Genomic DNA, 22,155 nt, shown 5'->3' with positions numbered 1-22,155 from the left:
AGGAGATACAATGACAACCTCAGAAGCTGAGGTAGTTGATCCAACATCCCGTCCACTACTCCATAGGAAGAAATACAAGGAGTGGCAGAAATGAACTCACAACTGAGGCCTGAATCACAGGAAAATATCTGAGGCCCAAGCCACAGAAACATCTCAGAACCGAGGCCCAAGCCACAGGAACATCTCGGAACCGAGGCGCGAGCCCCAGGAATGCTCTCTCCGCGGAGGCCTAAGCCCCCAGGAACATTTTTTCTCCGAGGCCTAGGCCTAAGCCGCAGGAACACCCCTTGCCCGAGGCCTGAGCCCTGGGCGAGGCCTGAGCCCCGGGAACACCCCTCGCCCGAGGCCTGAGCCCCGGGAACACCCCTCGCCCGAGGCCTGAGCCCCAGGAACACCCTTCGTCCGAGGCCTGAGCCCCGGGAACACCCTTCGTCCGAGGCCTGAGCCCCGGGAACACCCTTCGTCCGAGGCCTGAGCCCCAGGAACACCCTTCGTCTGAGGCCTAAGCCACGGGAACACCCTTCGTCCGAGGCCTAAGCCACAGGAATACTTCTTCTTTGAGGCTCAAGCCTTCCCACTGATTCGGAAAACTGACGCCGGTAGCTACCGCCAAGCCTACCCCACGGGAAGTCTCTTACCAACAAAGAACTGCCTACCTCTCCCTGTCGGAAGGCATTTCCAGCCAGAAAGAAAATAGAACCATAGTCCCGTCAGCGGCCACCAACCGCACTTGACCGAAGCCATCCCAGTGGCCCAGCCGCCCTCCCTCGGAGGACCCAACAAACAAAAGGAAGTACCGCCCACAAGCTGCTGGTAACCAACGAGCAGAAGGAGTGTAGGCCACCGGAAACCACGCTCCTACCATGTCCGAGCGCAACCAGAAGCAAGTAAAAAAATGCTTACTCGCACCGTGCTGAAAGGTGCCTGGGACCCCATGATATAAGGGCCCTAAAGGCATCCCACAGCCTTGCGGACCCATGCTCCTCTCACCAGACCGCGCCAAAGTAGCGACCCGTTTGCCCAAATGTAAACTCACCACCACTCGCCTGCCACTGCCAAAAGCAGCATACCCCTAGCCACTACCGGAAAAGGAAAAAAACAAAAGTGCCATGAGAAAGTGAAGGAAAAACTGGACTCGGCTCATCTGCGGGAAGGCGTCGGAAATCATTGTCGCTGGTGCTCCCCACCCGAGGGAAGAACACTGCCAGGCACCTTGAACTAGGCTCTCACGTCTCTGGGAAAGGCCATGCATTGAGCCCTTACAACCCTGAACTGTGACGCACCCGAAGCCCCCGACAAAAAAAATCCAGCCAGTGACCAGTACTCTATTACCTTACCTAAGAACATAAGAATTGCCGCTGATGGGTCAGCCAGATGGTCCATTGTGCCCAGCAGCCCGCTCACGCGGCGGCCCCTAGGTCAAGGACCTGAGCCCTAACTGAGTCTAGCCTTACCTGCGTACATTCTTGTCTAGCAGGAACTTGTCTAACTTTGTCTTGAATCCCTGCAGGGATTCCCCTACAATAGTCTCCAGAAGAGCGTTCCAGTTTTCCACCACTCTCTGGGTGAAAAAGAACTTCCTTACGTTTGTACGGAATCTATCCCCTTTTAACTTTAGAGAGTGCCCTCTCGTTCTCCCTACCTTGGAGAGGGTGAATAACCTGTCTTTATCTACTAAGTCTATTCCCTTCATTATCTTGAACATTTCAATCATGTCCCTTCTCAGTCTCCTCTTTTCAAGGGAGAAGAGGCCCAGTTTCTCTAATCTCTCGCTGTACAACAACTCCTCCAGCCCCTTAACCATTTTAGTCGCTCTTCTCTGAACCCTTTCGAGTAGTACCATGTCCTTCTTCAAGTATGGCGACCAGTGCTGGACGCAGTATTCCAGGTGGGGGTCGCACCATGGCCCGGTACAGCGGCATGATAACCTTCTCCGATCTGTTTGTGATCCCGTTCTTAATCATTTCAAGCATTCTGTTCGCCCTTTTCGCCACCACCACACATTGCGCGGACAGCTTCATCGACTTGTCGACTAGTACTCCCTAGTCTCTTTCCTGGGGGGTCTCTCCGAGTACTGCACCAGACATCCTGTATTCGTGTACAAGATTTTTGTTACTGACATGCATCACCTTACACTTATCCACGTTAAACTTCATTTGCCATGTCGCAGTCCATTTCTTGAGTGTGTTTATGTCCTGTTGCAGGTTTTCACAATCCTCCTGTGTCTTCACTACTCTGAATAACTTCGTATCGTCTACAAATTTAATCACCTCGCTCGTCATTCCAATTTCCAGATCGTTTATAAATATGTTGAAGAGTACAGGCCCAAGTACCGAACCCTGCGGCACTCCACTTGTATGCTTTTCCAGTCCAAGTATTGTCCATTTACCCCCACTCTGTTTTCTATCTGCCAACTAGTTTTGGATCCACATGAGTATTTCACTCTCAATCCCATGGCTCACAATTTTTCAAAGCAGTCGTTCATGCAGGACCTTGTCTAACGCCTTCTGAAAATCCAAATATACAATGTCGACAAGGTCACCTTTGTCTATCTGCCTGTTAATTCCCTTGAAGTGCAGCAAGTTTGTCAAGCAAGATCTTCCTTTGCTGAAGCCGTGCTGGCTGGTCTTCATCAGATTGTGTCCATCAAGGTGCTCAACGATGCGGTCTTTTATTAGCACCTCTACCATCTTTCCTGGTACCGAGGTCAGACTCACCGGCCTGTAGTTTTCCGGATCTCCCCTCGAACCTTTCTTGAAGATTGGCATAACATTTGCCACTTTGCAGTCTTCTGGAATCCTTCCCGATTTGATTGACAGATTGGTTATTATTTGAAGCAGTTCAGCTATAATCCCTTTCAGTTCCTTGATCACCCTCAGATGGATACCATCCGGTCCAGGGGATTTGCCGTTTTTAGGCCTGTCAATCTGCCTACACACCTCTTCTAGACTGACTGTCAATGCAGTCAGTTTCCCGTCTTTGTTTCCTAGGTATAGCCTGTCAGCTTCCGGTATGTTGCGTAAACACAGACGCAAAAAACGTGTTCAGTTTGTTGGCGATGGCTTTGCCCTCTTTTAGCACTCCCTTTATTCCATGGTCGTCCAACAGCCACACCGCTTCCTTCGCAGGTCGTTTCCCCTTAATGTATCGAAAGAATGGCTTGAAGTTTGTTGCCTCCTTGGCTATTTTTTCCTCGTAGTCCCTTTTGGCTTCTTTCACCGCTAATGAACCACGCCAGTTCTTTGTTCTTTTTCCTCTTGGATCCCTTGTTGATACGCAGTATATCTAGATTTTGCACCTCGGTGACTGTGTCCTTAAAAAGGGACCATGTTTGCTCTAGCGTTTTTACAGCACCTATCCTCTTCTTAATCTTCTTCCCCACCATGAGTCTCATCCCTTTGTAATTCCCTTTTCGGAAGTTCAGCACCGTGGCTGTTGTTCTGGATCGTTGTTTCGCCCCGTGTCCAGGTTGAAGCAAATCATATTGTGATCACTGCTTCCCTGTGTTCCTTCTACTTCTACATCTTGCGCCTGTCCTCATAGTCCATTTAGAATTAAGTCCAGAATTGCATTTCCTCTCGTGTTTTCCTTGACAAGTTGTTCCAGGAAGCAATCGCCCACTGCATACAGGAACTTGGTTTCCCTACTGCAGCCGGAGGTGCCTAGGTTCCAGTCTATTCCTGGGTAATTGAAGTCACCCATGATAACTGCATCTCCTCCCTTGCTGTTGTGCTTAATCTCAGCCATCATTTCTTCCTCTTCAGGCATCCCTCGTGGGTAAGAAGAAACTTACAGAAGGCACTCTGTCGGGTAAGGGACAATGGGGGGACCCAGGTATTACCCTGAAGAGGGTGAGGTAGGAGGTAGGGACCCTGGGGGGGGTCCAAGTGTACCGCCAAAGCTGGCATAATGTGCTAGAACACTCCTCCATTCCAAAAGCCCGACCTGGCTCGAATGCTCTGTAGCCCAAGGACTCATAGAATCCAGGAGCTGTGAGAAACACATCCGCCAGCCTGCTGGAGATAGAGTATACTGGCTGGCCAGGAGGCTGTGCATCCAAGATATACCCTGAGAACAATTCAGTGTGCTCTATCTCTACCTGCTGGCTGAGGGCTGTTATCCCACTAGTCTCTGGATTCATCTGCTGCTGATGACAAGGAATTCTCTTTTCCTGTTCCTTCACCCACCAGCAGCATCTCTCTTTCCCTCCCTTTCTAACCCCCAGCCCATGGAGCATCTGTCCTTCCCAACTCCCTCCCCTTGCAGCATCTGTCCTTCCCTTATTCCCAACTCCAGCCTCCACTCCTCTCAGCTGGATCCACCTCTCCCAGTTCCAGATTCCCCTACCTACCAGCTTCCCCGTTGCTGTATTTTAAAATCTTTGGGCAGCCAGAGGCACAACGAAGCCAGCATAGGCAGAATGCTACAGAAAGAATACTTCCTGAGCAGGCATATGGCAGAAGGCTGACTTCGTTGCACCTCCGGCTGCCTAAAAATTTTAAAATACGAATACAATCCTCTGAAAATTGATCAGTCTACCACACCTCTATCACTGCCTTTAAAAAATTAAAAAGCAGAATGATTTGGATGTGAAATTCTAACAGATTAACATGAATGTGTTCAATTCAGGCACAAAGATTAAATGTTGCAGTTCACCAAATGTTCATTTTTGATGTATACATGGGGGCTGGGTACGCCAGAGAGCCAGGTTTGCCAGGGGCCAGGATCCGGGATGTAACCGCTTGCCTTGACAGACTCATCAAGCCCCGAGACCACTTCCCCATGATTCTAATCCACGTTGGAACCAACGACACCGCCAGGAGCACCCCGGACAGCATATCTGAAGACTTCAAAGCCCTGGGGGAGAAGCTGAGGAGGATGGATGCGCAGGTAGTCTTCTCCTCGATTCTCCCAGTGAGGGGCAAGGGCAGAGCCAGAGAGGATCGAATACAGAAGGCGAACGACTGGCTGCGAGGATGGTGCAAGGAGATGAACTTCGGGTTTCTACACCATGGAGAAGCTTTGCAAGGACTACAGGGACACGACGGGCTACACCTGACCGGAAGAGGAAAGAATGTCCTTGGACACCGTCTAGCCCGCCTACTTCACAGGGCTTTAAACTAGGTAAGTCGGGGGAGGGTACGGGCACATACAACATACCTGGCGAACTAAACTGCCAATACTTTTTTGGGGCTGAGGAAAGTAGTCACCATAATTCTGGGTCAGGGGCAAGTACGAAAACTTTCGAATCGGGGGTATGTTCATATGACAATTATGGGTCACATTGTAATTTTGGGTCTAGAGGGAGCACACATTGTAATTCTGGGTCCAAGGGGAGTACACATTGTAGTTATGAGTCTAGGGAGAATACAAACAATGCTAAAGGTGTTCAAGTAGCTCAAGCAGGAACACCCCCACTGAGACGTAACAAAAATACAACATGGAGGGCTATGTACGTCAACGCACACAGTTTGGGAAACAAGATCCTGGAATTAGAAACGGAAATAAGGAATGACGACCTGGATGTGGTGGCAATATCTGAGACCTGGCTCACAGACTCCCACGGGTGGGACATGGTCTTACCAGGTTACAACTTGCTTCGCCGGGACAGGGAGGGCAGAATAGGGGGAGGTGTAGCATTATATACTAAAGATGACATTATGGTCACAAGAATCTCAGATGTCCAGTACACTGGGGAATCCCTTTGGGTTAATTTGGCCAGAGGGAAGGACAAATGCTTGTATCTTGGCGTAATTTACAGACCCCCAAGACAACATGATGACCTGGATATGGAAATAATCAGTGATATAGAAAATATCACCTTGCGTGGGGACACAGTAGTGTTAGGTGACTTCAACAAGCCTGATGTGGATTGGGATAAACTTACCTCTGCTTCCGGCAGCAGCAGGAGGCTATTAAATGCTATGAAGGGAGCTGGTCTCAAGCAACTGGTGTTGGACCCAACAAGGGATCAGGCAATACTGGACCTATTACTTACCAATGGAGAAAGTATCACAGAGGTCTCGGTGGGCGACACATTGGCCTCCAGTGACCACAACATGGTAAACATAGAAACATAGAAATAGACGGCAGATAAGGGCCAAGGCCCATCCAGTCTGCCCACCCTAATGTCCCTCCCCTACCATTGCCCTGTGAATAGATCCCTCCTCTTCATTTGCCCTGTGAATAGATCCCACGTGACGATCCCATCTGGCCTTAAAATCAGGCACGCTGCTGGCCTCGATCACATGTAGTGGAAGACTATTCCAGCGATCAACCACCCTTTCTGTGAAAAAGAATTTCCTGGTGTCAGCTCGTAGTTTCCCTCCCCTAATTTTCCACGGATGCCCTCTTGTTGTCGTGGGACCCTTGAAGAGGAAGATATCTTCCTCCGTCTCTATGCGACCCGAGAGATACTTGAACGTCTCGATCATGTCCCCCCTCTCTCTGCGCTCCTCGAGTGAGTATAGCTGCAATTTGTTTAACCGTTCCTTGTATGGGAGATCCTTGAGTCCTGAGACCATCCGAGTGGCCATTCTCTGAACCGACTCCAGTCTCAGCACATCCTTGCGATAATGCGGTCTCCAGAATTGCACACAGTATTCCAGGTGGGGCCTCACCATGGATCTATACAATGGCATAATGACTTCCGGCTTTCGGCTGACGAAGCCTCTGCGTATGCAACCTATGACTTGTCTTGCTTTGGATGAAGCTTGCTCCACTTGATTGGCAGCCTTCATGTCCTCACTGACGATCACCCCTAGGTCACGTTCTGCTTCAGTTCTTGTTAGGATCTCGCCATTTAGGGTGTAAGTCTTGCATGGATTTTGGCTGCCCAGGTGCATAACTTTGCATTTTTTGGCATTGAAGCTGAGTTGCCAGGACCTAGACCAGCGCTCCAGTAGGAGTAGGTCGTGCATCATGTTGTCGGGTATGGTTCAATCTTAGGAAAGGTTTCACTAAATCTACCACACTTACCAAGATCCTCAAATTCAAGGACACAAACTTCAAAGAAATGGGAGACTTCGTTCACCAGGCGCTACAAGAACAAGCAGAAACCGATAGCGTGGAAGAAATGTGGTCGACTTTGAAAACCACCATACAGGAAGCGACAAACCGCTATGTTAAATTAATAAGTAAACAACGAAGGAACAATAAGCCAAAGTGGTTCACTACAGAGATCTCGGCCCTTATCAAGGAGAAGAAAAAAGCATTCATCTCTTACAAACAATCAGGGAAACAGGTCTCTAGAGCAGACTACTTGACCAAATCAAAAGCCGTCAAAACGGCAGTCAGGGAGGCTAAGTTTCACATGGAGGAGTCTCTGGCAAAAAACATCAAGAAGGGAGATAAATCCTTCTTTAGGTATATCAGTGACAGAAGTAAAAACTCAGGCGGGATTGTACGTCTTAGGAAACCAGACGGAGACTATGTGGAAAAGGATTCGGAAAAAGCCCAACTATTAAATGAATACTTCAGCTCAGTCTTCACCCGAGAAGCGCCGGGGCTTGGCCCTCAGCTACAGACAAGGGTTGACTCAGTTGATCCGTTCAGTAACTTCGAGTTTACGCCCAGCAGTGTCTACAGTGAGCTATCAAGGCTCAAGGTTAACAAGGCAATGGGGCCTGACAACCTACACCCCAGGGTGCTAAGGGAGCTGTGTGATGTCCTGGCGGAGCCACTGTCCAAGCTATTCAACCTCTCCCTTAGCAAAGACAGCATTCCGTCGGACTGGAGGACGGCTAACGTTATTCCACTCCACAAGAAAGGCTCCAAGATGGAGACAGCAAACTACAGACCAGTGAGTCTAACATCGATAGTAAGCAAACTAATGGAAACTCTAATAAAACACCAATTAGATAAGATCCTGGATGAGGAGAATCTACGGGATCCCCGTCAACATGGATTTACAAAAGGGAGATCGTGCCAATCCAACTTGATCAGCTTCTTTGACTGGGTGACGGGGAAGCTAGATATTGGGGAGTCCCTGAACATCGTGTACCTGGACTTTAGCAAAGCATTTGATAGCGTACCACACCGCAGGTTGCTGAGCAAGATGAGTTCTATAGGATTAGGTGACACATTGACGAAATGGGTTGGGAACTGGCTTGGAGGTAGGCTTCAAAGGGTGGTGGTGAACGGCACACCCTCTGAAATGACGGAGGTGATCAGTGGAGTGCCACAGGGCTCGGTCTTGGGCCCAATCCTATTCAACATCTTTATAAGGGACTTGGCAGAAGGGCTTAGGGGTAAAATAACATTATTCGCCGATGACGCCAAACTAAGTAATGTAGTGGGCAAATGCACAATAGATGATGTTTCAATGCCCGACAACATGATGCACGACCTACTCCTACTGGAGCGCTGGTCTAGGTCCTGGCAACTCAGCTTCAATGCCAAAAAATGCAAAGTTATGCACCTGGGCAGCCAAAATCCATGCAAGACTTACACCCTAAATGGCGAGATCCTAACAAGAACTGAAGCAGGGAGTGTGGTATTCAGCTCTATGTATTTTTGTTTTTGCCTTCCATGTGCAATTGTTCTGTAATGTTTGGAGTGTTTTTCAATAAAAGCTTTTCAATTAAAAAAAAAAAAAAAAAGAACTGAAGCAGAACGTGACCTAGGGGTGATCGTCAGTGAGGACATGAAGGCTGCCAATCAAGTGGAGCAAGCTTCATCCAAAGCAAGACAAGTCATAGGTTGCATACACAGAGGCTTCGTCAGCCGAAAGCCGGAAGTCATTATGCCATTGTATAGATCCATGGTGAGGCCCCACCTGGAATACTGTGTGCAATTCTGGAGACCGCATTATCGCAAGGATGTGCCGAGACTGGAGTCGGTTCAGAGAATGGCCACTCGGATGGTCTCAGGACTCAAGGATCTCCCATACGAGGAACGGTTAAACAAATTGCAGCTATACTCACTCGAGGAGCGCAGAGAGAGGGGGGACATGATCGAGACGTTCAAGTATCTCTCGGGCCGCATAGAGACGGAGGAAGATATCTTCCTCTTCAAGGGTCCCACGACAACAAGAGGGCATCCGTGGAAAATTAGGGGAGGGAAACTACGAGCTGACACCAGGAAATTCTTTTTCACAGAATAGTCTTCCACTACATGTGATCGAGGCCAGCAGCGTGCCTGATTTTAAGGCCAGATGGGATCGTCACGTGGGATCTATTCACAGGGCAAAGGAAGAGGAGGGATCTATTCACAGGGCAATGGTAGGGGAGGGACATTAGGGTGGGCAGACTGGATGGGCCTTGGCCCTTATCTGCCGTCTATTTCTATGTTTCTATGAGAGTTACAAAACCTTCAGCTCCGAGTGGAAGACAAGTGCTATTTTGGCTTTTGAAATAAATATGCCTTGAAAGATTTTCTGAATAGGAAAAATTATTTTATACTATGGAAATTGCGATTGATTAGAGCATATTTTGATCCTGCCTCATTTAGACTACTGGTACAATCATTTCTGGTAAAGTTGATGAATTATCCACAATTTTTATTATCTAAACTAGGGTGTCTTTCTGAGGATTGTTTGCATGTTTATTTTAACAAGTCTATTTTATTATGTATTTGTTTTATCTTGTGTCTATTTTAAATACTATGTATGTAAATTATGTACACTGCTTAGTATTATACATTTTTAAAATAAATAAATATATAAAAAGAATATCAAAAGGTTGCAGATCATTCATAACACAGCTACATTGGCTCCCAGTTGAGGCAAGAATATTATTCAAGTTAGGTTGTACCTGTTATAAAACACTAGCTGATTACCCGGCATTGCACAGATATTTATTTATCCCTATCTTCCGGTATCGATAGACTTGTATTCAATCATTACGCCTGGTAAAACTGGAAGTATTTGATTGTTTATTTTGTGGACATTTTCATTCTTAGCAGCAAGAATGGCCCTCTCTATGGGGCTGAACTTGGATATACACTTCCCCCTCCCCATTCGCGGTTTCTGCACTCGCAATTTCACATAATCGCGATTTTTTGGGGGGAGAGGAAAAAAAACAAACATATTTTTTACCTCCCTGCCGCCTTCCCAGTCTTACCTGGTGGGCTTTCGGGGCAGGAGCGATCTTCCTACACTTCTGCCCCGTGCATATCGCCATGAGGAAATGGCTGTAGGGAGTTCCCGTCGTAGTCTCGAGAGACTACAGGAACTCACAGCAGCCATTTCCTCATGGCGATCTGCACAGGGCAGAAGCGTAGGAAGATCGCTCCTGCCCTGAAAGCCCTCTAGACTGCCAGGTAAGGCCGGGAAGGCGGCAGGGAGGTGCGGGTGGGTCAGAGCCGGATAATCGCGTTTTTTCACCATTCGCGGTCCGGCTCTACCCGTACCCCCCGTGAATAATGAGAGAGAAGTGTAAACAGCATTGGGAGTGTCAGTATTATGAACTTGGATATAAACAGCATTGGGAGTGTCAGTATTAATCTCAGTGAGCCCGAAAATTATGAATTAGACACCAATATCTGTTGATTACAATTATTTTTACATGTCACCCCTTTCCCACCCCCACAGGACATAAATACCAAGTTTAGTTGAAATCTCTCCATGCGTTTCAGAGTTATGCCGCAAAAACTATGGATTAGACCAGGGATGCCCACACTTTTTGGGCTTGTGAGCTACTTTTAAAATGACCAAGTCAAAATGATCTACCAACAATAAAATTAAAAAAAAAACCACAAAGCACACTGTACGCTGAGAAAATGTTAATTATCATTCCTATTCCGGGGTTTTTTCAAAGAGGTCAAGGCAATTGACTCTATGCACTGTCACCTCAGTACAACCATACAAAAATAAACAAATATGCCCCCTCCCTTTTTACTAAACCACAATAGCAGTTTTTAGCGCAGGGAGCTGCACTGAATTCCCAGCGCTGCTCTCAACGCTCATAGGCTCCCTGCGCTAAAAAACGCTATTGTGGTTTAGTAAAAGGGGGCCATAGTGCAAAATATAGACAGCAGATATAAATTCAGACACATTTTGATCACTAAATTTAAAATAAAATAATTTTTCCTACCTTGTTGTCTGGTGATTTCATGAGTCTCTGGTTGCACTTTCTTCTTCTGACTGTGCATTCAATATTTCTTCCCTTCTTTCAGCCTGTACGCTTCCTCTCCTCCAGACCTCATTCTCTCCCCCAACTTTTCTTCCTCTCTCCCTTCCCTTTCTTTCTCCCTGCCTCCCTTTCTTTTTTTCTCTCTTCATGCCCCCTTTCTTTTTTTCTGTTTCCCTTCTTTCCTTCTGTCTCCCTGCCTTCCCCCAAACCACTGCCGCTAGGCAGGGACAGGGCACAGGGCAGGCAGGCAGGCCTAGTGACAGGCAGGCCCCATCCCCCTCTCGTACCCTAAACCATCCCCCATACCCCCCAGTACCTTAAATCATCCCCCTACGTACCCCGGTACCTATTTTAATCATACCCCCTGTACTTTTTAAAATCCCTCCTTCCCTCCCTAGATGGCTAACCTGGTATTTTAAACATCTCCCCACCCTCAGTACCTTTTAAAATCCCTCCCTCCCTCCCTAGATGGCTATCCTGGTATTTTAAACATCCCCTCACCCCCCGGTACCTTGATGCAATCCTGGCGGTCCAGCGCTGCATCGGCAGCCTTCCCTGCTGGACAGCCGCCCAAATCCCCATCTGCCGCGGCAGTAATAGGCAGGTGTGAGCCCCGAGCGCGCCTGCCTGGTCTCGTGCCGCCCGAATGGTGTCAGCTCGGCAGGCTCCCCCATCTGCGCCAGAAGTGAAATTCAGACGCGAGCCCCGAGTGCGTCTGCCTGGTCCCGGACCGCCGTCCGAATGGTGCAGTCAACTCCCGCGAGTCTCGTGAGAACCATCAGCACCGTTTGGGCGGCGGCACAGGACCAGGCAGGCGCGAGCCCCGAGCGCGGACTGAGGGAAAGGAAGGGCAGGAGGACCCGGACCTGGCCGGCTGTGCACCCGGGGCGGACCGCCCCCCCTCCCTTGGAAGCCACCGACCTTCACCCTGCCCTTCCAGCACTCTGATTGGCTGGCGTTCTTCAAGAGGCGGGCCAGTCAGGAGGGGAAAAAAGAGAAGGGAAGAAGGGAACCCGTTCTGCGATCGACTGGGGTCGCCTGCGCGAGCGACCTGTCGATCGTGATCGACCTAATGGGCACCCCTGGATTAGACAGTAATATCTGTTGTTTCTGATAATTTTTACATGTCACCCCCTTCCCACCCCCACAGTATTTTTCCCCAGATAGTAAGTCATATGTATACCAAGTTTGGTTGAAATCTTTCCATGCATTTCAGAGTTATGCTGGAACATACATACACACAGAGATATATCCGTTTTTATTTATATATATACACATATATATATATATTGATATATTGTTTGACCTTATACCCAATTATATTATTAATCACTTTAAATTTACTGACAGAAAACATTTGTTTCGGTATTTTATACTATTTACATTTCCTACTGTAAAAAGTTGCATATACAAAAGATTTTTCCATAGAATGTTATATTTTCAAGCTGGACCATGGAATAAACCCTTTTCTGTCCTGATAAACTCTAACTCCTATCTTATGTTAACCGCGTTGAATTGAGAGGTTACTGCTGTATATAAATGAATTTGTTATGTTATTTTTATAGCTTGCAATAGTAATAAGTCTTGAGTATGCAAGGAGGTGCTTTTGTCCATCCTGCTGTCCGCACACATAAGCACTGGCATGCTCATATTAATTACAATAATTTTACTCTGACTATTCTTAAGAAATATGTTGTACCTTTGCTATTTGTATTTCGCCGATTGTCCAGCTCTCTTCAGTGTAAACCACCTAGAAATCATCCGATTGTGGCGGTATAGAAGAATAAAGTTATGTTATGTTACATACATAGTTTAGCAATATATATTGCCATGCAATCACTATTATGTATACTCGTGTAATTTCTAGTTGTATAGATTCCTTCACATTTGTAAGGATCTACATTTTGAGATTCCTAGCTTTTAAATTAGAGTCAGCTGTGGGCGGGGGGATGGACTGGTGAGGAGTAAATTCCAGATTGTTCACAGAAGAAAATCTTGCAGAAAAACGACAGACAAAACTCTGAGGCTGGACTGGATACAATTCAGAACTTTGGAGACAAAGTAGCTCCACAGAATTGAAAAAGAGGGCATACAAATCCTGGTCAAAAAGGTGGTTATCTGAGGAGTTTGGAAACTACAGGCCAGTTAGTCTTACCTAGAAGGTGAGAAAATTAAGACTCTCCTGATCTACATTCTACACTACAGCAGGTAGCAGTTCAGGATCTGGCACAGCATTGGTTTTACCAGAGGCAGACTGTGTCAAAACATGATTAATTACTTCAACTGACTAGAAAATTATTCATTTTACTTGAATTTCAGCACAGCTTTTGATATAATATCATGTAAAAATGTTATTAATAAGAACTGAGCAGTCTGAAGCTGGTTTCTGAGCAACACAATCTCTATAAATTTCTTCTTTGCTTTATAAAATGTCCTTAGCATTTAGAACAGTGGCGTAATAAGGGTAGGAGGCACCCGGGGTGATGGTGCCCCCCTCCCCCCCATGACCGCTGCTTCCTGCCCCCATTCCACACTTGCGCTCTCCCTCCCCCAATACCTCTTAGTCTTTGCCAGCCACGAGTGCTCCTGCAGCATGCTCCTTGCACCAGCGTTAGATTTCCCTTCAGTGTCACTTCCTGGCCCTGTGACCCGGAAGTAATTCAGAGGGGAACCAGGCAAACGTGAGCAATGGACAGAAGTTGCTTGCGCTAGCGAAGATAATACAGAGGTAAGGTTTGGGTGGGAGGGAGGGATGGCACGAGCAAGGCTTAGTGTGGCAGGGCAGAGAGGTACCAGCGCACCACCCTTACTAAGCCACTGATTTAGAATAATTCTTAAGTTTCTGCCTTACTTCATTAATATCCCATGTGTTCTCAGCAAAACATCACTGGAATTATCTACCAACAATAAAGCATTACTGAGCTTTATATAACTTAGACTTTTAGAAAATATGGGCTGAAAATTTTGTAAGTGGGTTAGTCTATTTCGGTTACAAAATAACATACACAATAAAACAAATATTTTAAAACAAACATAATAAAGTTCAAGTGCCTGTCAATAAATATGTCTTCATTCTTAATAAACTCAGCATTCAAAAACAGATTTATAAATAGCACAGCTACACCTTCTCATCTGTAATAATCTTCAGAAGACTTAGAGGTGACTAGTTTCATACAAGCCACTCAACCCATGATTCACCTGAATTGTCACAGGCTTCACATGCTAATTCATTTGTTTTCCATCAAAATTTTTTTGAAAAATCATTCATATTATTTCAACTTACAAAAGTACTTATCTTAAAAACAATGTCACTCTTTATCCGAGGCACAGACCAGATAGCTTGACATGGGCCATGTTTCGTCGAGTACTGTATATTAAGTATTTGCTTCCGCCATAAGACACTGGACCTGATCAATTTAATAAATACTTCTTAAGCATATTCAATAAGTCTGCTTCCACATTATTTAATATAGGAGACTGCCAAACAAAGAAACTTTTAGACTCTCTCAAATGCCAACTGTGATGTAATCGCCCTTAATTTCTGGGGAAGAGAATACCATAAAACTGGACCTGCTACAAAAAGTCCCATCATGGGATTGTGAATGCTTGACTTGACAAAACAATGGAATAAAATAATTTTTGCATAATAACTGAATTCAAATTTCTTGGCAAGCACTTAAAATCTAATACTAAAGTATTCAGTAAAGAGCAAAACAGTTTGGTCTGGCACACAGCTGTGTCTCAATTTCACTCTCTCATGAATTATACTAACAGATACTACTGTACTCTCTTAATTCCATATACAAGGCAACTTAAGAGAAGCACTTTCTGAAGCATTCTAATGTGCAGCAACAGTTCAGAAAACATCTTATAAATGCCTCTCTCAAAATCATTACTAATTAGAGCATCCTTAACTTGTTTAAGCCCCTTATTTTGTCTCTAAGACCTTTTCTATACCAATGAGATCTAACTAGTGTCAGTCTGCAGCTTCAGACAGCCTATCCTCTAAATAAAAAAAGAATATAATATTAATTTTCTGCTTAAGTTTCTCCTTGTGATCAACATTTGTTGATATATTTGTTAAAGAATGACATGGGAAGGAGGAGCAACAGTAAACAGAGGTAAATCTGTGGCAATGGTAAAAATTGAAAGGGCATCACCGCGGATGCAGGGGCAAAACTTTTTACCGCCCGTACGAGTGGTAAAAAGCTTTGTTTTCTCAGTTAAAAATCAAAATGGCTGCTTACCGCTACTGCCCGCAGACTCGCAGAGTCCTCTTGCCTCCAGTGACGCCGGTGCTGGACTGGGCTAGTCCGCCCTCCACCTCCTCCTCACCTCCACTCCTCCTGTAAGAGAGAACACGATTGGTCCTCCAGGAAGAGAGGCTCCGATTGGTCTTGTTCTCCCCTCCACTCTTCCTCCTCCTCTACAAAGGCCCAGTTGCCGTCACCCGCCAACTCTATTTAAATATCCCATGGCTTACAAGTCGTTTTAGTTGTGGCGGCGGGCCGGCGCGACTAGGAGCAGAAGGAACCGGACTCAAGTGAGTAGGTGGGCTACAGCGAGGAGGACGAGCCGGAGCAAAGTCAGAGAGCAGAGTAGTGAGCCGGGGCCAGAGGGAGAACTGTTGCGGTGGTGACGGCGACTGTGGCAGAAGGGAAGGAGGCAGAGTGAATGTGCTGCAGTTAGCAGGTGGCGGCAGGGATCAGGAGATTGAGTGTATGGGCAACGGTGGGCTTTGGGTAAAAGCAGGGTCCTCTGGATCTTTAAAGTACCACCTTAAGATCAGAGTATAACTTTCCTTTGTCGGCCACTTCTAGTTTTGGTATGGGGCAAGCCCCCATGCTGATATCTTATGTCTGGCTCGTTCCGCTGTCCTGGTCTTACCTACAGTTCACCTGTGGAAGCGGGATTAAGCAAAGGAGGCTAGAGCAGGTTTTTGCTTCCAGGAGGGCTGCATCCACTTGGATCCAGCACCCTTTGCTTCCAGGAGGGTTGCATCCACTTGGATCTAGCTTACTTTTTCAGAAAGGATGTAACCCTCCTCCCCCCCCCCCCCCCCCGATCCAGCTCTCTTTTCTTCCAGGAAAGCTGCATTCACCTGGATCCTGTATTTATTTTCACCAGAAGGGCTGGATGCATCTGAATCCTACAGCTAGATATTTTCACACAGCCTCACTACACCATCCCAGCTGTAGACAAAATTGTCACCCTCCCTCCAAGAATGCCTATGCATGTGCAGACTACTTTTCTTTGTAATCCACCATCCATAGGCAGAGGAGTTAGAAGACTTATCTTTTTATTATTTTCCTAAATTCAAGAGTCCTTCAAGTGATCAGATCTGGGGGGGAAGGGGGGGCAGTTGATTCCAGTGGCTTGGGATAAAGTGGGAATAGGAATGTCATTTGGCAGTTTGCAGTTGGAGGGCATGACCTGGGGGTGTTTTGAGGCGTATTTCATCTTAAGAGTGGAGAGACCTGTTCGGTATGTATGGAGGAAGCTTTGTAGTTATGTTGCCCGGTGCCATATCATGCAGTGATTTAAATGTAAGCATCGTGCCCTTGAAGACCCATTTGGCTATGGGTAGCCAGTGAGCTGACAATAAGAGCCTGGGAGAGAGGGTCACGGGTGTAGCTGTAGGGGGGCAAGTCCTCCCCTCCCCCCCCCCCCCCCCCCCCCCCCCCCCCAGTGTTTTGCTCAGGCTCCCCTAGTGCAGTGCATATACTGTCCAGCATTCTCCCACCTCACAACCTTTCCCTTCTCATGGTCCGGTGTCTATTTTCATTTTTCCCAGCCTCAACTCTGTCATGGCAGCCTTGTCTCTCGCTGACCTAGAAACATTCTCTTTGCACAACTCTGCAGAGAGAAAGCTTCTAGGTTGGCAAGAGGTGAGGCTGCCTTGAAAGAGCTGATGCCAGAGAACTACAGCAGCAGCGTACGGTGGTGTAGTGAGGGTAGGAGGCGCCCGGGGTGGTGGCACACACTGCACCCTCCTCTCTGCCCCCCTGCTCCTTTCCTGCCCCCCAATCAACTCTCGCACCATCACTCCCCCCCCCCCATTGCGAGCAACTTCTCCCTGGACAGCTGATCTATTCAGCCCCACAGCTCGTGTCGTCACCCTGACCGCACCCAATCCCAGCTAGTCCTAGTTCTAGAAGAGTTTTCTGCGCATGTACCAGGCTTCCCGCCTACTGTACCTCCTGTAAATAGTTACCCAGCCCTCTCGCACTCAGTTTTTTTGTTTCCACAACGCAGTCACCATCCCGTTTCATTAGTTCCTTCTAGTCAGCTATATAGCTGATCATTTTGCTCATTTCATTTTTCGATTTGACAGCGGAAATCTTTAATATGGCTGATAAGGCAAAACCAAGTTTTAAATGTTGCATGTCATGTAATCAAAAAATGTTCTAACAGATACCCACTCGAGTTGTGTCCGTTGCCTGGGTTCTCAACATGACGTTAAAAATTGTTTCAACTGCAGCAAATTGAATTAAAAAATCACTTAAAATACGCAAACTCAAGTTGAGAGACATTCGGAATACAAAACAAAAATTGGATTGAGGCTTACCCTCCATGAAGTAATCCCTCAAACGCAGTGCTTCTACGGAGATGTCTACTTCTCCGAAAAAGTGTAACAGAAAATCTAAACATTTAGTGCTGTCACCTTCCTACCACTTCAGAGCCTAGGGTGCAGGAGCAAGTTTCACTTCCCACTGCGTTGCCGTCAACGTCTAAACCCATGATGTCAGGGGTGTTGACACATCAGCCTCAGTAGACATCGAAGTGGATGCCGATTCTCCTGCACTTGGGTGTCTACATCTAAACTTTGTTCCGCAATGGAGCCTACTTCCTCGGCATCTCCAAAAGAGGCAAACAAGAGGCAAAAAGGCATCGAGTAACATCACCGGCTCCTTCTCTCATGTCTGAAAGAGCACATTCAATGCCACAGCACCTTTCTCAAGTGGCAACTCCTGAGCATTCAGTTCTTTTGGCTCCAGAGTCTCTTACCAGCAGCTCAGCCTCATCACTGGCTGCAACTTCACCTGTGTACAACACTGAGTTTCCAGTTTCTGTAAAGGATGGTGGAGACTCAGCAAATATAAATTCAGAAATACTTTCCCTCTTGAGGCAGCTTGTACATCACCAACCACACTCGCAGGATGCAGAGAAGCCGATTACCCCTGCTCTGCCACCAACTCCACCACATCTCAAACAGCAAAGGTCATGGTCACTATCTTCTACATCCTCCATGAAGGCAACAATGCATTCATTGTTTGGTTCTTCTCCATCACATTTGGATCTTCATTCTGTACAGTCCCCGACAAGAGATTCTCCGGGTCTTCCATCTGACCCTTCTCCACCGGAACCAGTGAAAACCTCGCAGCCTGAGGATTTGTCCTACTCATCTTTCCTCCTTCAAATGGCTCAGGTTTTGCAACTACAGAGTCAACAAAACCCGACCTCTGTGCAAATAATCTAAAAGTACTCAAATACTTACCTGTGCCTAAAAAATAGTCATTGCCTATCCATGATGTGTTATTAGACAATCATAAGGCAATTTGGAATACTCCATTTATTCCAAGGCCAGCCAAGCAAAGTTTGGAACACAAATACAAGGTCAAAGATACGATGAGGTTTGGTAAACCTCAATTGTCACATCAATCCATAGTTGTCAGATCCGCCATGAGACAGACTACTACTACTACTTATCAAACTACTACTACTTATCACTTATATAGCGCTGAAAGGAGTATGCAGCGCTGTACATTTTGACTTTTATAGACAGTCCCTGCTTGGAAGAGCTTACAATCTAACTTGGACAGACACACACAATATATAGAGTTGGGGATGCAGAACCCAAGGTGAAAGGAGTTAGGAGTTGAAAGCACTCTCAAAGAGGTGGGCTTTTAACTGGGCCAGAGATGGAGCCCGCCGTAGGGATTCGGGCAGCTTGTTCCAAAAATACGGCGCAGAAAGGCAGAAAGGATGGAGCCTGGAGTTGGCAGTTGAAGAGAAGGGCACGGAGAGGAGGGACTTACTAGCTGAGTGGAGCTCACAAGGGGGATCATAGGGGGAGATAAGTAAAGAGAGGTAGCGAGGGGCAGCTGAGTGAGTGTATTTGTAGGTCAGTAAGATGAGTTCTTGAGATTTTTCCAACTTTCCTCCAAATAAGGACTTAAAAACTATGGATCTCATGGGACACAGAATGTTCCAGAATGCTATGCTCTCTGCAAAGATAGCAATCCATCAGTTTTATTACAATGAATATCTCTTCCATCATGGAAACTTTACATGGGGAGGTAGACAAGCTTCTTCAAGCAGTGCAACCAGTATTCCAAAAGCTTCTGGACAGTCTGGAATACTGTGCAAAGTATATGATACGAGCAGCACATGACTCCCTTGATATGCTATATACAAGGCATTTTGCATGGCTGAAATCTTCAGCTCTTCGAATGGTTGTTCATGACAAGGTGGCGGATGCCCCTTGCACAGGAGACTCCCTCTTCGGGGATAAAGTGAAAGAAATCATAGAGACATCAAGGAGGACTGTCCAAACCCTTTTTAAAACCAGCTAAGTTAACCACTCTTACCACATCTTCTGGCAATGTTCCAGAGCTTAACTATTCTCTGAGTGAAAAAATACTTTTAAAACCAATAGGAGGAAATATTTCCCTGTAACTTCCCTAGTCTTTGCAATTTTTGATGGAGTAAAAAAAAAAAAAAGTCGATCCACTTGTTCACCACTTAGGATTTTGTAGACTTTAATAATATCTCCCCTCAGCTGTTTATATCTAATCTAATCTAATCCTTAAGTTTATATACCGCATCATCTCCATGAGTATGGAGCTTGACACGGTTTACAAGAACTTAAATAGTAGGTAGAGAAGAAGAAAAAGGATTACATGAACTTATGTGTAGAAGGGAGGAGAAAAAAGGGGGGGAGGATAGAGTTACAATTTGATGAAAAGCCAGGTTTTCAGTTGTTTGCGGAATAATTGAAGGGAGTCGATTGCAGAATTGAAGATTAAGTAGGTTCTCATCATTGCTTTATTTGCATCCCATAAAATATTATCAGCAGCTTGTGACTTGACATTCCATCCCAAAAATACCACCATATACTGCACCATCTTTTAGCAGAGACATTTTTAGCCTGCACCTCCTTTCATCCAAGAAGTCCTTGGAGGAAATTCCTGACTGGCCTTAAGGGTGTCCTCCAGATCCCAAAGTGGAGGAGAAGCTCTGTTACAGAGGATTTCTGACATTATTGGAGTTTATAGTTCTCTTTCTTTCCCTGATGCACCAGCCTTGATACAGAGTAAATGGATGGACCCTGCTGGTCTTGCATGGACAAAGAGGAATTGCAACACAAATACACAGTATGGTTCCCATCTTGATATTAATCTGATACGCTTGCAGTTAGGCAAATTAGTTTTTTTATAGAAAAGTAGCTTCAGCAAGTATGCATACAGAACATTCTTCAATTTAAGCAGATGGTTTAGGCAGACAGTCAGGTTTTCAAAATATCCTTAATGAATAAGGATGAGGCAGATTTGCATGCCTGTCACCTCTATTATATACTAATCTGCCTCATGTATATTAGGGGTATCTTGAAAACGCGATTGGCTGGGGGCCCCTAAGACAGGTTTAAGACCCACTGGTTTAGGCCATTAACTTTCTTCATGGTCCCCATGTATTCTATGTTATTTTGACTACAAATTGCTCTGATGATAAAAACACACATACACAAAAGCACAATAGAAGCAGCCTATATGCAGTCACAAGAATTTTTAAAAAATCATATAGAAATAAAGGTTAGTAAGTGAAACTAGAATAAAATAGTGATCTTTTTATTTTCATGAGCTAAGATCCCCACACTACTGTGTTAAGAAGAACAAAACAAAATCCTGCAGAAACAGATTCTAGCAACACAAGTCAGTCTCTGACGTATCTGAAAGAATGCTACTACACTTCTCAGACAGCATCTTTCGCTAAAGCAGTCTGTATTGTGCTATAACTAGACCACCTCCCCTCCCCCCCCCCCCGCAAAAAAACAAAAAATGCAACTGCAGTTCAGGGATGCATAATAGGCTGAGCCTCTCTTTGGCACCAAAAAGTCATCAAGACATGCTTTCTACTGTTCAGGAACTGCAATTATCTGTAGTCCCAGGCACCTCCTCCATCCAGAATCCTTCTTGAATGCTGATATGGTTTAATTTGCTTTATTGTGCTTTAATCTTGCTATCATACTGCTAACACCAAAATGCTTTTCCAAGAAAAACGAACCAGCTATTCTACCAACTTTTTTCCTCCTTTTTTGGAGACACTTTCTGCCCCTCATGGGACACATAACGGTTGCAAATAGTTTACATTCCATAAGTGTGAGTGAAGTAGGAAAAAGGCTCAGAAGAACAGCAGGGCTTTGAAACCATCCCAGATGCCCTGCTTTAGTATCTGAACTCTTTCGGAAATGTTCAAGTAAAGATAATTAATTCCAAGTAGACAAATTAAATGTTTCCTTTATAATCTGCCTTTAAAACAAAGCTCACGTTAACCTCCTTCTGCTTCTAACATTTGTCTGTGCAGATATTGATCATCACTGCTTACGCCAATATCTCTAGCCTGTCCGGTCAGATCAGTATACTTAAGAAATGGCTCCTATGTGTTCAGTTTGTCATTCAACATTGCTCCTTAAAAACAGCTGCAGGGCAGCAGCATTTAAAGGATGGCAGTGCAGCAGAAGAACATCATCCCATGTGAGCAACCCTCTGGGAAAGGGGGAGCTTCTTCTGAAAGGATGGACTCCACCTTAACTGGGATGGAACCAGGCTGCTGGCACTAATGTTTAAAAAGGGGATAGAGCAGCTTTTAAAGGGAGTTGCGGGGGAAAGCCGAGTCGCCCAGGAGCGGATGGTTCGGTGCAAGGTGTCCTTGAAGGATACTATTGTAACATGATATTTAGGGAGTCCCAGTAGAGAGGTTTCAATAATGGTGAAAGAAAGCCAGGAGGATTTAAGAGGAAGGCAGAGTAAAAGACTCAAATTTTCCCTCAGCAGCCTGTAGTTACTTCAAATTCTGTTTTTTT

The 22,155-nt window shown here is 45.9% G+C and overlaps 1 protein-coding gene across 7 annotated transcripts in view; it reads right to left on the bottom strand.

Moving 5' to 3' along the window:
- The window catches only part of SPECC1L (sperm antigen with calponin homology and coiled-coil domains 1 like), a 170,460-nt gene extending 155,027 nt beyond the window's left edge, over positions 1-15,433 (bottom strand). For 2 of the 7 annotated variants that reach the window (XM_033954782.1, XM_033954784.1), the window contains exons 1-2: positions 15,320-15,400; positions 14,356-14,479 (exon numbers count right to left, since the gene is read on the bottom strand). The gene's annotated coding sequence lies outside the window, so the exon portion shown is untranslated. Of the gene's footprint in view, positions 1-12,771; positions 12,802-14,355; positions 14,480-15,319 lie in introns of those variants that run through there. The other 5 variants (XM_033954779.1, XM_033954788.1, XM_033954783.1 and 2 more) reach the window with 4 other exon arrangements.
- Positions 15,434-22,155: the final 6,722 nt, after the last annotated feature.

Source organism: Geotrypetes seraphini, chromosome 8 (assembly GCF_902459505.1).
Source record: "Geotrypetes seraphini chromosome 8, aGeoSer1.1, whole genome shotgun sequence".
Lineage (NCBI taxonomy): Eukaryota > Metazoa > Chordata > Amphibia > Gymnophiona > Dermophiidae > Geotrypetes > Geotrypetes seraphini.
Note: the sequence above shows the minus strand (reverse complement) of the source record. Positions and strands in the feature narration are given on the sequence as shown.